This window comes from Ambystoma mexicanum, chromosome 6q, assembly GCF_040938575.1.
Source record: "Ambystoma mexicanum isolate Mex_15411 chromosome 6q, UKY_AmexF1_1, whole genome shotgun sequence".
NCBI lineage: Eukaryota > Metazoa > Chordata > Amphibia > Caudata > Ambystomatidae > Ambystoma > Ambystoma mexicanum.
The window spans coordinates 1146322299-1146337369 of NC_090937.1; positions in this window are offsets into that span (position 1 = coordinate 1146322299).

Consider the following 15071-nt stretch of genomic DNA (forward strand, 5'->3'; position numbering starts at 1 on the left):
CCAGTGTGTCCCAGTTGAAAAACTATTGAATTACAGAAGTGAATCTCAGAAAGGCAAGTCAGCTTCAGCCCCAAGAAGCCAAGGTTTTATCGGAATGGGATGAGCAGACATTAGTTACAATCATGTGAAAGAATGAAACTCCTGTTCAGAAGGCATGGACGAAAACAAGGAAAACGTCAAAGGTTTATTAAATAATTGTATTTTGAATACACCAGAGCTCAAATTTGTGGTCTTCAGTCACGTGGATGGATGGAACTGGACAAACATGACAAACCACACCTACGCAGAGGGGCAGAGCGTGCCTCTACACCCCTGAATTCTCCAGTGCAAGGAACATTCCCAAGTCCAAGTTCAAAGCCCTAATTGACTTGCAGACCACTGAGGTGATGGTAGATGATATGCTAATTGGTGGGAAGCTATGGTTATGACCAGCTCACCAGCACCTGGAAGTCCAGCCTGCGTGCTGCTAACGTGGGTGGAGAAGTACTGATGAATGTAAGAGTGCCAGCCAATTTTAAGGGGCTGCCTCATTCGTGCACTCTGTTAAGACTGCTTTATAGGAAAATCTGTTACATCAAGCTTGCATGATTTTATGGTAGATTTGTTCTGATTGTAATGATTTTGTATAAAAATAAAACATTTACACACAATCAAAGAGGATGTGGTTAAGAGTCGACTCTCTAGGGCATTTGCGAGGCTTTGGAAAAAACTGCCTTTGATTTCTACATCCACTTTCAGGCCTGAATATAACTTCACACGGTGAAAATACATTTGCTGATCACAATCTATATAAAACCGAAAGAAAATTAATTTTGCACGGCAGGTAGATTATTGGAATTTGGCTGTAATTTCAGGGAAAATCCATCCAATTCGCATAGGTGCATCCCTGGTCAGACCAAGGTTATTCACAACAACAACACTGTGCCATTTCAGAAGCAGTAGTTTGTATGTTCCCGATCTACACGTTTGGGTCTGCAGCTGCCAAATGAAAATGTGATTGTCTCCGGAGGATAGCTCAGGGGCAAAGTGCTCACTTTGGAAGCAAGATGATGCGGAGCAACACATATTCGATCTCCCGGTCCGTGCTTAGAAACCTCTCGGTATTAAGTGCGTTATAAATAACCAATTACAATTACAATTGCAATGCTAGTGCTGGGTAGAGTTTCCAAACAACTGTCACGGTGCGAGAAATGCATACAACGTATTGGGTGTCCAGAACCTGGCCAACCTCTCAAAACATGGTTGTCAATTGAGCTAGACTTTCTCATAGTGCGTTTCGATTTTTGGGAGAGCTGTGATATGGGGAATACAGACGACCCATAAATACTTTAACGCTTTGTCCCAGAGACCTACTTCAAAGCATCTCCCACAGCTTCATTAGATGATGGATTGCAACAATTCCAAACAAGTGAAGAAACGTATATAATTTTGTATCTCATTGGGCCTCCTTTCTCTGACATCATGTATGTGCTCATGGGCTTTGCAACTCGGGTATGCCAAGTGAAGCTGGCCCTCTCTACTCACACGCACTGAACTTCAAGAATGTTGTTGCGTCATGTCCAACAGATCAAAAGGTAAATGTATAGTCTGTTAGCACTGTATGGGTGCACTAAAACTTTGTGAAATGCTTTCAGTGCCTTCAATTCAGCACCACCAGCAATATTTGCAGTTGGGGTGTTGTGAGGAACTGCCATCTGGCATGGGTGCAAAGCCCTGGCTATTTTGATTTTTATTGAATAATAAAATGATACAGGTAGTTCCATCTCAGAAAAGGTAATCTGCTGATCAGATTACCCTTACGCCAACTCCATGCCAAAAGCACAGTATGTATCTGTGACCTGCTGTATAAGTATCCTGAGTTGCGGCACCTGCTTTACCCATGGCACTGAGAAGGTCCAGAGGTCCCAGATGCCCATGTGACAGGGACAGTGACAGAAAAGTCTCGGCCGTGTAGGGGTGGCAATTAAGATATGTACATCTGTACCCAAAGACGATGATCATAGGTAGCCCATGATTGTGGCAGAATAATCTCTCAATGCTATGCCAGAGTTTAGGCATAGTTCATGGTCCTACATATGATCACGGCCGCCACATTCAAACTGATATGCCAGCTCCTGTGAGTCAGCTCTGCTGTGGAAGATGTGTATTCTGGTCAGTGGGTGTAGTCTGTCAAATTGCAGTACAGCAACCTGCAGGGCTGAGCCTCTTCTTTGATCTCACAGGTAACACCCTCCAACTGAAACAGCCACACAGAAGGCAGCTTTCCTGGACCTGAGCATCAAAGGAGACACCCATTCAAAAGGAGTAGCCTCACACCAGGGTACTGCATATTCAAAGGTCTTTGTTGCCACAGAGAAGGGAAAGGGGATTAATTATGATAGTCATGAGGGCTCAGGTCAATGGCAGAAGACTTCCACCATCTTGACACTCACTATCCCTCTCTCTCCTTCCTGTTCTCTCGACTTTCTGTGGAGCAAAGCACTGTGGGTATGACATCAGAAGGTCAAAGCCCCCTCTGTTCAAGGACAAGGATTGGACCACTAAAGCAAGCTAGTACTTTGGCCTCTAAGAGAAGGGGTCTTCCACCCCTTCTTCAGATTCACTCAGTTCCAATTGGATCATTTAAGGCCAAAGATTACTTCTGAAGATCACACTAGACTTCCTTTGGCTAAATTGTATTTTCCAAAGCCCTCAACCTGAGGTCAAGAAGGAATAACACAAAACAGAAGGAAGATGTGTTCCCTACCACTCCCAGTACACATCAGGAGTAACCTTTGCTGTGAATCAAGACTTACCACTCTGTACCATAATCTCCTGAGCATGAAGAGCAGACCCTAAATGGAACCATCCTATCCTTGAGTAACCCTGAGAAGGCCTAACAGCAGGAGGACCAGACCAGTTGAAGCTCCCTGCTCTACAGCACAGTACTGGTCACTTTGGGTTCACCTGGAATAAGAGGGAAGTCACTAGCTCGGGTTGCTGCTTTCCTCCACCACTTGGAACTTGCTTGCAATTTCAAACAGCTTGACACATCTTTGTGTCCTAGCTAATGTTCAGCACCTGCTAGGCCTGAAGTGATTGCTCAATGCTGGGACCGAAACCAAATCACTGGAAAATCATATACTGACTCTAACCAGGAGTTACAAACACAGCTCAACGCAGCTAGCCCTTGAACTGCTACCTCATTGATTGCACATAACACAACGAAGATCACCACTTCGATGATCATTGCCCGCCGACTCAAACCAATGGATTGTCACTCATTAACCCCTCCCAGTGGCTTAAGCCTGGTTCTGCCTGGCCAACTGTGAAGCGTTCCTGAGCTGACCTGCATCTTTGAGAGCCGTGCTTCTACCGCACATAGCACCTGCCTTTGCCCCTACTCGATGCCCACTTGCTGCTTGGGCACAAACGATCCAACATGCCCAGACAGAGCTTCATCGGCTAGCATCTACATTCAACACCAAGTCTGACTGCGTCATCCCACCAATAAATGAATTCAGGTATTGTAGCCTCCAACCCTAGAGAATGGTTAGGTCATGATTGCTCCTGTTTTCAACAAGATATTTTTTTGTGGTTAGAACTTTACCTACCATCCCTGGATATATGGTCAAAGTGCTACTTTGTCCAGTCCGTTGCATCTACTCTGTTCTTCGTTTGGGTTGAGTTTTTGTATAGTATGTTCTAGTCGTTCTATGTGCAGGTACTGTGTTTGATTAAAGAATATGCCTTTTTATCGAAACTTGATTGGAAATTCACTTTATTTTGGACTGTGATACTCTGTTGTTCAGGTCACTGCTGGTTCACCTTCACACCCATCTTAATAGCATAGTCTTCCCTCAACCCCAGCTACCACAAAAGGAAAAGAAGGTATTAACTGTCCCTGTTTAACCTTCATGATTGCATTGTGTTTTGGTTTGTAGAAGTGAGAGGGCTGAGTAGGCCATTTTACCCCTGCTCACCCTTGTGCCCATGCGGAACATAGTCCAATTCATCACACTGGTGGCAGGAGTGGTATTTGAAACGGACTGTGCCTACAGTCAAGTCAGCCAAAATAAATGTGTGCAGTTAAGGTCAGTTTTTACTGCCAAGATATTTTTACAACCATGGAGCACTGTGAAGACCTTTACAGCAAGTGGCTTGCATGACTTCTTTTAAGAGAAGGGTCTCCCTTATATCTGTAAGGTTAAGACAGCCAAACTGCTAAAAAGCCTCCAAGCTTTCGATGAAGCTAAGGGGATGGAGGGTTAACAGAGCACCAGCTGTGGGCTGGCTCCCATAGCCCTATTGTCCATGCACCTGGGTGGCGTGAAAGCCACTGAGGAGAGTGACAGCTGTGGAATCCCAAAGGTCATAATGCTCTGGCAAGTCACACTCTTCCATGGGTTCCTGTGCTTCGGCCAGGCCTCGAGAGCGTCTCACTGTACTTAACCCGGACTGACTCTATCCCCTGGAAGAAAGGAGAATAGCCCTGGTGGAACAAAAGCAGCAGGTTGCTGAGGACCTCACAGTAAAGAAGCAACGGGACTTCATGATGCTGGGAAAAATGGAGCTTGAAGCTCAGAAGGAAACCAACAAAAGCTCCAGTGGGGAAGGAAGTGTCTCCAGCGGTGGCTCTTAAGAAAAGCCTAGGCACCACCTCCTCAAGGATCTAGTCCAGCTGTATGACATGGCGAAGGACATTTTTGACTGTTTTGAAAAGATAGAGTTAACATTCCGCTTCCAGGAGCTTGAAGAGGAGGTACGGGGTGCAGCCTTTATGAGCTGTCTACCGATGGTTTGAACTGATGTAATTATTCAGTTGACTCCTAAACAGAGGTCTATCTCCTTGGCAAGCTGGTACATTTTAGTCATGGTGGATCATACCACCTGGTACCCAGAGGCTGCCCCTATTTGAAGCATCAAAACCCCTGTGGCTGAAAAGCCTCTCATTGGAATATTCTCTTTTGTGGGATTCTCTAAAGAAGTAATTTCTGACAATGGATCCAACTTCATGTATGGATATATGAAGGTAATGGGGGATGAATGTTGAGTAACCTACAAGTTTTCCACAGCTTTTCACCCACAAACCAATGGGCTTGTTCAGTGGTCCAACAAGACCCTCAAGGACATGATTGGTGGCCTGGAAAAGCCCCTCAGCAGAAAGTGGAAGATTCACCTGCTATGTCTCCTATTCTCCTACCAGGCGGTGACACAGAATGGGGTTGGGTTCAGCCCCTTTGAGCTTCTGTTTGGCCATCCTGTTAGGGGTCCATTAGGTCTGGTGTGGGCAGGATGGGAGGGAAATCCCCAAACTCCTTCCCACGACATAGCCTGTGTGCTGGGCCTTTGATACAAGATGGCTAAATACAAGGAACAAAGCACCCAGAACCCGAAGGCAAGTCAGGAGCCCATGAAGCAATGGCATGACCGAATGGTCGCCATGACAGAGTACACGCCAGGTCAGATGGTCTGGACAATGGAACCTGTTAAGCCCAGTATCTTGCACAACAAGTGGAATGGGCCTTACGTGGTGCAGGAAAGGTTAATTACCTCAGTGATACAAAGACCATGAAGCAGATACATCAAGCCTTCCACCTAAACTGACTTAAACCCCATTACAGCCAGGATGACATAGTGATGGCTCTGGTCATGGAAGATGTGACCGCCGAGGTGAATGACCCCCTCCCTGACTTGTTGCATACCAATTCAACTCACAGGTCTATTGAGGGAGTCCAAATTTCCCCAGACCTCACCGAACAGCAAATGCTGGACGGTACATTGTGGTTCTGTCCCCGTGATCCTTCTCCAAAGGCCCCTAATGACACTGATGACCCCTTGCTCCTGAAACCAAATAACCTTGAATAGTTAAGATTGATTGCTTTACCAACTACACTCCTGTCAGTATCAGTGCCTCCCCTTCATGAAACTGTCTGTCCTCTGTGTTGATTTACAGAGTGGGTTGAATTTTGTTGTGTGCTAGAACTCTCTGTTGTGATAATAATAAAGTAAATATGTGTATACAACCCTAACTGGACAGTCCCTTTTATCACTTGGTAATAATTGTATTTTCGCTGTGTTGCAACTAACCAACGATCCACGACCTTGCAGAGATAAGCCTGCCATTCCATCCACATTATCAAAAATTGGATGAGGACGTTCATAATTTACTTGTGTTCCAATCTGTTCGGATCCCTTCTGGTGTACTAGAGGTTTGGAGCTGATTGATGGTTTAGAAAGCAATATTTATCCCTGAACCATGTTGTCCCAGAAGTTGATTCGTCACAGGGCCACAATCAAGAACGAGGCATTTTCAGTAGTTTGGGTGGCGTGCAACTTGAAACTCTACATTTTTGGGTCTCACTTCATTGTTCAAACTGACCACAGACATCTGAAGTGGCTTAAGGCCATGAAAGGAGAGTGAAGTGGGAGAATGGGAGAAAAGGCTCCCCCCAATCTCCTTGCGACCATGGCCCAGAGGATCACGGCCAAGACACCCGCCACGAGATGAATTTGTCTATCTACCAGACGACCAAATACCCTGGTTCAAGAACATACAGATATGCCCACCAGCCTGCCCACCAGCCTGCCCTACTCAAGCCGACACCTGCGGCATGGATGAACTCGACTAAGACCTCAACAACAAGCACCCACATCGTTAGAGATGCCATGACGACCCAGCCAACTGCCAAGAACACACGTGCCACCATGCGCACTGGACACACACACCAACACACACGAAGAATATAATCAGTGCTATGACGTAGGTGACGGATACACCCACTGACGTGCATCTTTATTATTTTTCACATAGGTTTTCCGAAATGCAGAAACGCAAGGCGCACAAGGCACTCGCTTACACGCTTGTTGACGCTTCTCCCGACCCTTGCATCGTGATGAAAATATAACGAAGACATGATACTGCCTATGAAGCCATGTCGCACCGCAACACAGGTGCCGTGCTTAACACATCCCCACCTATGAACCAGGCTCAAGTAGGCCGCAAGCAAGAGCCGCCATGAACACTGAACGAGTGAAGTGCTGACCATGCAGAACGAGCCCAGCAAGAGCTGACAGCCAAGGGAGCGATGTTGCAACTCGTATGCTACCGACCGACGCCAAGCTCACACCTGTAAGCATAGCCAAGCACGCAGAAACAAATACAAATTTAAATGTGCGGAATTCTGCCTCAGCCACGGTCTCTCCTCACGTGACCAAGCCAACCTGACAAGGTGCCAGACCCACGAGGGAGAAGTCGCCTGGGTCCCACGCCTGGGACACAGGCTGCAACAATGAAATGACCCAATGGACACCTACAGCGATGGGAATGGTCTGCTCTCAGGCCTATGAGCAAATCCGCGTATTGTCTGCACGAACACATAGTTACATATTGTTGCTAGTGACAGGTACACCGCAGGCTGGGAACAACGATGGTCCCAGGCTGGGGGGCTCGCGAGTAGACCAATCAGAACATGGTGGCACTCATCACTGACGCCACTAACATTAGCCAATCATTAGGGGCCTTTGTGTAACAATTTTCAAGTATCTAATAGAAGGGACAACCCAAGTATACCACCTGACTGACCCTCAACCACTAATAATGTTCTCTATATGTATGCTATACTAACCCTACCACTCGAGGACCCAATCGAGAGTGGCGATAGGTTTTTCGCTAACTTTCCCAGGTGAGGCAAGTAGCGCGTCATACTGAGGTAAAAAGGGCCTGCGAGCCCCATGAACTTTGAGAGTCTGGACGGACGCGTACGATCCTAGACCCATCCCTGCCGTTGTTCAATAAACAGCAGAACCACCTTGCTTCTTGCGTGTGTCTCATACTCATTTTTGGGGAACACGGCAGGAGTTGGGGCCTCCCAGCCTGGAGGTTCGCGGACGGCCCAGCCGACCCCGGGAGGAACACCCCGACAAGTTGGAGGCACTGCTGAGATCTCGTTACGATCTACCTTTTTATTTTTCCAAGGCCTCTCGTTGCAAGGAGGCCTGGCGGCGCAGCCCCCTCTGCCGCTGCCCCCTTTTTGAGGACTACAGGACCATCGCGGAACTGCGAGAAGACCGGACAGCACAATCCGGATATTGGCCCTCGGGAGCCGGTTGAGAAGTATCCCGCCCGCGGTTGGCGAGTGTCCAGACGTGGTCCAGACGAGGGGAGGTGGCGAGCCGCTTTTAGGGGTGCACGCAGTCGAGCGGCCCCGCATCGAGAGAACTTGGTGAGTATGTCACACCCAACAAGCAATGTGAAATTGTGAGGGAGGGGGGAGGAGTGAAATAAGGGCGGTGGGAGGTGTTACTAAGGTGTACGGCAAAGGTTTGATAAATTAGTGTTGACGGTGAAGTGAATGGTAGCAGGACAGGCGCGAGAGCTGTCCGCTACCACGTCACGGAGAAGGGTGGGCGGAGCAAGAAAACATCACGTGCGGTTGCTCGTAGACACTGATTGACCTAGGTCGTGGCCACCTGTAAGGGTGTGTGTGTGTGTGAGGCTTCCTACGAATTGGCGATCAATGAGTAGATGAGGATCCCTATTGATCGAGCAGTGAAACTCGATAGATAGATGACGATTTCCTGTAGGCGGTAGCTAACTGGTTGCCTAGTACGGAAGATAATTGGCTGGTTAAGCCCTCCTGTTGAGGGGCGTATCACACGCGAGGCGATGCAGCGTGCGCAGTCCGATTATATTATTGGTTACCTTGTTTCAGACGTAACAAGAGGACAGCTGTGGGGTTAACGGGGACAAACAGCAAAACTTATTTCGAGCTTTCTGAAGTATAAAAGATCATACCGATAGTTTTGGAAGAGGTCGGTGACGTCACCCGTAGGGCTTTCATAGGATACCTCGACCACACAGCATTATTGAAGAGTGGTGGGGAATTGAAGAGTGGAGAGGGGGAAGTGACCGTGCACGGAGAACGCCGGCCACGACGAGTGAGGAAGGAGGAGGGGGGAAGGAGAAAAGTGGGACAGCGGTATAAGCACATCACACAGGGCACGCAGCCATAGAGGGCTTTGTGCGCCTTGGCCGTAGGGGGCTGTAACAGTATTAAGGAAGAAAAACAAGACAGGGAAAAGACAGCATATTTGCAAGCATTATATTTAGCTGGTTTTCTTTCCGCGGACAGTCGCAAGTCCCCAAACTACGGGGCCAGGTAACGACTACTATACTGAAGGAAGCTAACAACACAGTGTAACCATGTCATACGGGTTAGGATCGGGAGGTTGGGAGAACACCCTCACTACCCCACTACAGCATATATGTAAAACACTATCACCCCATAGGGAAAAACTGATCAAATATAGCATTGAATGGACACCAGGGACGGACAACAAAATGACGACACCCTGGTCGCCTAACAGCAGTTTCGACCCGTACGTCCAACACTCGCTACTGACACATATACACAACACATACAAGGGGAAGAAGTTGACGCACCACGTGGAGGTGTTTAACTTATGGAGGATGTTCCAGGGGTCCCGACCAGGACCAACCGGAATGTTCACTGTGGAGGAAACGAAGGAGGTGAAGAAGATCAAGGAGGAAGAAGGAAATGGGGAAAACGAGGTTGAAAGCGCACAGTGCGCGCGAAGTGGCCGAGAGGGGGAGGAAAAGCTTAGCATCGTAAATGAAACAGAAATAAAAAAGGAACGGACCGACGGCATGCCTTTAGCAAAAGTAGTGAAAAAGGAGGAAGGGGGCTTATATCCTGTAACGGAACTACGAGAAGTGGTAAGGCAACATCTAACGGCAGCTGAGGGGTATTCCAACCCAGCATACAGCCCACCACCATATACAGCTACGGGTGGCTACACAGGGGGGGAGGTGACAAGTGCGGTAGGCCCAACTTATACGAAGATGTACGCAAGGGAAGGGAAGACTAGTGAAGAACCAATCCCAACCATAGGACACGACGAGTGGGTAGCTGCGCAGGTGCTGCTGAAATTGCTAGGGACATTAACGGGAGAAGAGAAGGAGGTAGTAAGGAAAATGAACGAGGACGATGAGAGTAGCAGTGAAATAAAAGGGGAAAAAAGTAAAAAGAAAGAAGGGGAGCTGTTACGAGCAGAGTAGGAGATGTTGGAGGAAAGATTAGCGGAGTTAAGGAATGAGAAAAACGCCCTGCTCAAACAGCTCGAGAGGGAGGAACGAGAGAGAAGGAGGGAAAGGAAGGAAAGTAAGGATGAGTTAGAAAAAATGAGGGAACGAACTGAAGCACGGAAGAGGGAAACTGAAAGGATGAAGGCGATAGCAGAAAGGGTATCTCGAGCAGCACAGCGTGATAGGAAAAGGGAGGAAGAAGAGAAAGAAATGGAAATGGAAATATGGAAGAGGAAAATTTTATCAGAAACCACTAAGAAGTACAAAGAAGGCAAAGTGATAGAAAGCATATTAGAAAGAGAGAGAGAGAGAGATGGGAAAGGAGGAGAGAGGAAGAAAGGATATTAGAGAAGGTGAGTAGTGAAGTGATGGAGGAATTAAAAAAGAAAAGAGAGGAAATAGGTGGTGAAATAGTAGAGAAAAGGGAAGGGGAAAGAGGAGATAGGAAAGGAGAGATTGGGGTAAGGAAATATGTACGCAGGGACGCAGAAGTAGCAACAACATCAGCACAAAGGGGAACAATTGGTAAAGAAGAAGTGGGAGGAACGGATTTAATAGATTTAAAAACAGTGACGATTAGGGGGAAAAAGACAGACTGGGGGTTGTCGCTCCTGGATGATTTTTGCAGCGAGGAAGAAGAAGGAATGGGAGGAGGAGGAAGAAGTGGCGAAAGAGAAATCTTAGATAAATTATACATCACCCGCACCAACAGGGAATCCCCGTGGGCATGCAGGAGGAAGGAAGAGCTGGGGGGAGGTGAGGAGAAAGAACAAGGAATGGCGTGAAGGCAAACACATGCAGCTACACCCGCATCATCCCGTCCAACATGTCCACCCACACCCGCTCCTGAACACACCCCCTACGTCAGCAGGCTCAGAGATCTCCCCGGACGCAGGCAGGAAGAACGGACACACACACCCACATCAAATAAAGGAAACAATAAGAGAAGGGGAAGAGATGAAGGGGAAACAGCTATGAGCGGGGGAAATATGGACATAACAGATGACGTAGACGATACAGAAGAAGAGGAGGGGTATACGGACTCTACACCGCGACAACTGGGGGGACAGAGGGGACACAATCTAATGCCACTATTGGAGAGAGGGGGGGTTAGACCACAATACGTTCCTTGGAAGCATGCAGATAAGGAAAATATAAAGTGTAGGCTCCCATCACTAAGTGGAGGAGCAGGAAAATGGATATATGAGATGGAAAAACATACTGCAGGACAGAAACTAGCAGTGGGAGACGTGAAGGGCCTACTAATATCAATATTAGGGGATGCGGCAGATGACATCTGGAAGAGAGCAGGTTTCCCCGGGGTAACAATAACGAACACATCACATGACAGGGCGCCATTTGCGAATTGCAGGCATGTATTATGGCAAGCACTGAGGGTACAATACCCAGACACCTCAGACATAGGAGCAATTACCTCACGCAAGATGCGTGAGAACGAAGATCCTGTTGATTATATCCAGGAGATTCAGGAGAAGTGGCGTATGGAAACTAGAGAGCAATGGGACAAGACACCGGCAATATTTTACCACATACTAATACAAGGGCTCCCGGAGGCAGTACAAAAACAATTAAAGAAAGTAGTGGGGATGGAAGCAAAGGCTTGGCCGGAAATACAACTGACAATAGTACACCATTGTAGGACATGGCAAGAAAAGATGAAACAAAAGGAAGAAGATAGAAAAGCGGAAGAGGCTAAATTAGTGCAGAAAAAACTGACTAAGTACACCATAGAAGGCGCACTAATAACTACACCAACAACAATGATACCAAACACCACGCAAGTAGTGGCCGCGCAGGATCCCTCACAACTACAAACACCACCACTACCACAATCACCACGAATTATAACACAACAGCTTCCACCACCCCCACCATACACGGCTAACATGGGAGGAGGATACATGGCATCAGGAACTGGATATTATAATAACATCAGGGGAAGGGAAGGGGAGGAATGATGAGGGGGAGGGGATATGGCTATCCTGCACAACAACAAGGGGGAGGATTCCGAAGCTTCTACCCCGCTGGGCAACCAGTGTACCAAGATAATGCAGGAAGTTTCCCATGGCAGACCAGGGAACCACTTGTATGTTGGGTTTGTGGGATGTTAGGACACATGTCACGTACGTGTAGAATGAGACCATCCACACCAACATGGGGGGAACAAGGACAACAGGGGCCCATAAGAGAGCAGCAGGGTTACCAACAACCACAGGGGCTGCCACAGAGCAACATACCGCAACAATTAGCAACACAACAACAGCTGCCGACATATTCATTACCGCAACAACAGGTAGCAATAACACAACAACACCAAGTGCAGCAGGTACAGCAGCCCACTCAAATACAAGACCATAAGGTAACCTCCACCGACACACAGCTACAACAAACACAATTGGGAAGGGTGACTGTCCTGGGACACAACCCTTACACAGGAAGTGGTCAGTCATTATACCCACAATAGGACAGCCCACAGACGTCCTTGGTGTGTCCCATCCTATCGATAACACCTAATAGTGCGGAGGAACCACGCATTGAGGTTACGATAGGTGACAAGAAATTATCATTCCTTGTTGATACTGGGGCAACCCGGTCTTGCATAAGGGAGGGTAGATTTAGGATGTCAGGTGAGGCCATGAACACCCAAGGATTCTCTGGGGCTAGGGGGTTGGTTCCCTTTACTGATAACATCTCGTTATCTATTGGAGATTATGACATGTCTGTCCCGCTCCTGTATTCAAGGGAGTCACCAGTAAACATACTTGGGAGGGACATAATGAGCAGGCTAAATATGACAATCTCCTTCAGGGAGGACGGCATAATTTGTTCCACTCCAGGAATAAACATGCTTACTGCACGACAAATACTACAAGCATACTGTGGACAGGCAGTAGCTCGGGCTGAGCCAGTGGATGGCGAACTGTTCCAGAACGGAAGGGACATGGCATTCGCCTGGATGCCAGGAATAGAAGGAAAGATCTGGAGGAGGCCAGCAGCATATTTGTTCAGTCCTGAGACACCACCCAATGAACCAGAAGGGAAGGTGATTTCGGTGAGCATCGAGAGTATTATAGCAACTGCCGATTATATCGCAGTACATGCCCAAAACCGGGAAGGGAGAGCATGGAGGGCAGTGATAGCCCTGGCTGAGGGATGCAGGCTCACCCAGGTGTCCGATGAAGAGCTCTTTTCAGAAGAAAGGGAAGAAGGGGAGATGGTATTTATGATGAGTGTAGATATATGGCTAAGAGTGACATATAAGCAAGTGGCACAGAAAATGGCCATGGCACTTGAAGCACCCGCATCTACCCCAGTTCCCTTTTACGAGGAAGATATGGCAAAAGTTCCAACATCACTGTGGACGACCAGTCCTTATGACGTGGGCTGCATAAAGAGTATCGGGGGAGTAAGAATAAAACTGAAAAAGGGTGCAATACTACCTAGAGTGAAACAATACCCACTATCAAAAGAGGCAGATGAGGGCATATGCGAAACAATAACGGCCCTAATAAATAGTGGCATACTGGTACCATCAGAATCACCATGTAACACGGCCGTGTACCCAGTGCGCAAAGCCAAAGGAGGGTCTTGGCGTTTCATCCAGGACCTCAGACCCTTGAACTACATTGTAGAAGCAGAATACCCCATTGCAGCAAACCCGGCCACAATATTATGTGGAATTCCGGCAGAAGCCTCACGGTTCACAGTGATTGACCTTAAAAATGCCTTTTTCTCAATACCCCTGCACCCAGATTCATAAGATCTGACAAGCTTCACATACAGAAACACAAAATGGAAACACACAAGGTTACCACAAGGGTACTGCGAGTCACCGTCAATTTTCAACAGAGTAATACAGATGGACTTGGGAAACGTTGACTTGGAAAGTACGGTGCTGCAATATGTTGACGATATAATAATTTGCAGCACAAGCGAGAAAAGGTGCAGGGAGGACTCGTTGAAAATGCTGGCAGTATTGGCTGAAAAAGGGTACAAGGTAGACAAAGAAAAGTTACAGTACTGTCAGGAACAGGTATTATACATTGGTCAACTAATATCCCAACACGGAAGAAAGATTGCACCACAAAGAGCACAAGCTATATCAAACACGCCACTACCACAAACGGTGAGGGAGCTGCAGCAGTTCCTGGGATTGTGCAACTACTGTAGAGCATGGGTTTTTGACTACAGCTCATACATAGGACCCCTACTTGAAGCATTGAGAGAAGCACACAAAGGGGACAAAAGATTGGGGTGGACAACGGAAATGAAGGAGGCATTTGACGAGTTGAAGCACGCCATATCCACTGCTCCGGTACCAGCCACCCCAGATTATGAACGGCAGTTCTTTATCTTTTCACATTGTGACTCAGCAGTAATGAAAGCAGTATTGACTCAGAAAACCAGCATGGGACACAAGCCAATAGCGTTCTACAGCGGTCACTTGGACCCTGTTATGTTAGGTAATTTCCCTTGCGAACAGAGTCTCACCGCAGCTGCATTTGCGGTAGAGAAATCATCATCGATTACAATGGGGTGCCCAACCACACTATTTGTGGAGCATGCGCTATTTGCAATATTGAATAAGCCTAAGTCCACACTGACCACACAGAGGGCGTCAGGTTATGAGATCATCTTGTCTAGACCCGAACTGTCCATTGTCATATGCAGTACAGTTAACCCAGCCAGATTTATAGCGGAAGTTATTGAGGAAGGTGATTATGCTCACGATTGCACACTCACCATCGAAATGTATTCATACACTAGAAAAGTTGAAGAGGATGAACTAAAGGGGGGGAGACATTTTGTTTATTGATGGGTCATCAACAATAGACCAAAGTGATGGGATAAGGAGAACTGGGGCAGCAGTTGTAAAAATGTCAGAAGATTTGATGTATGTCCCGGTGAAATGTGTGCAGTTACCACAGCATTATTCGGCTCAAGCAGCAGAATTGGTTGCACT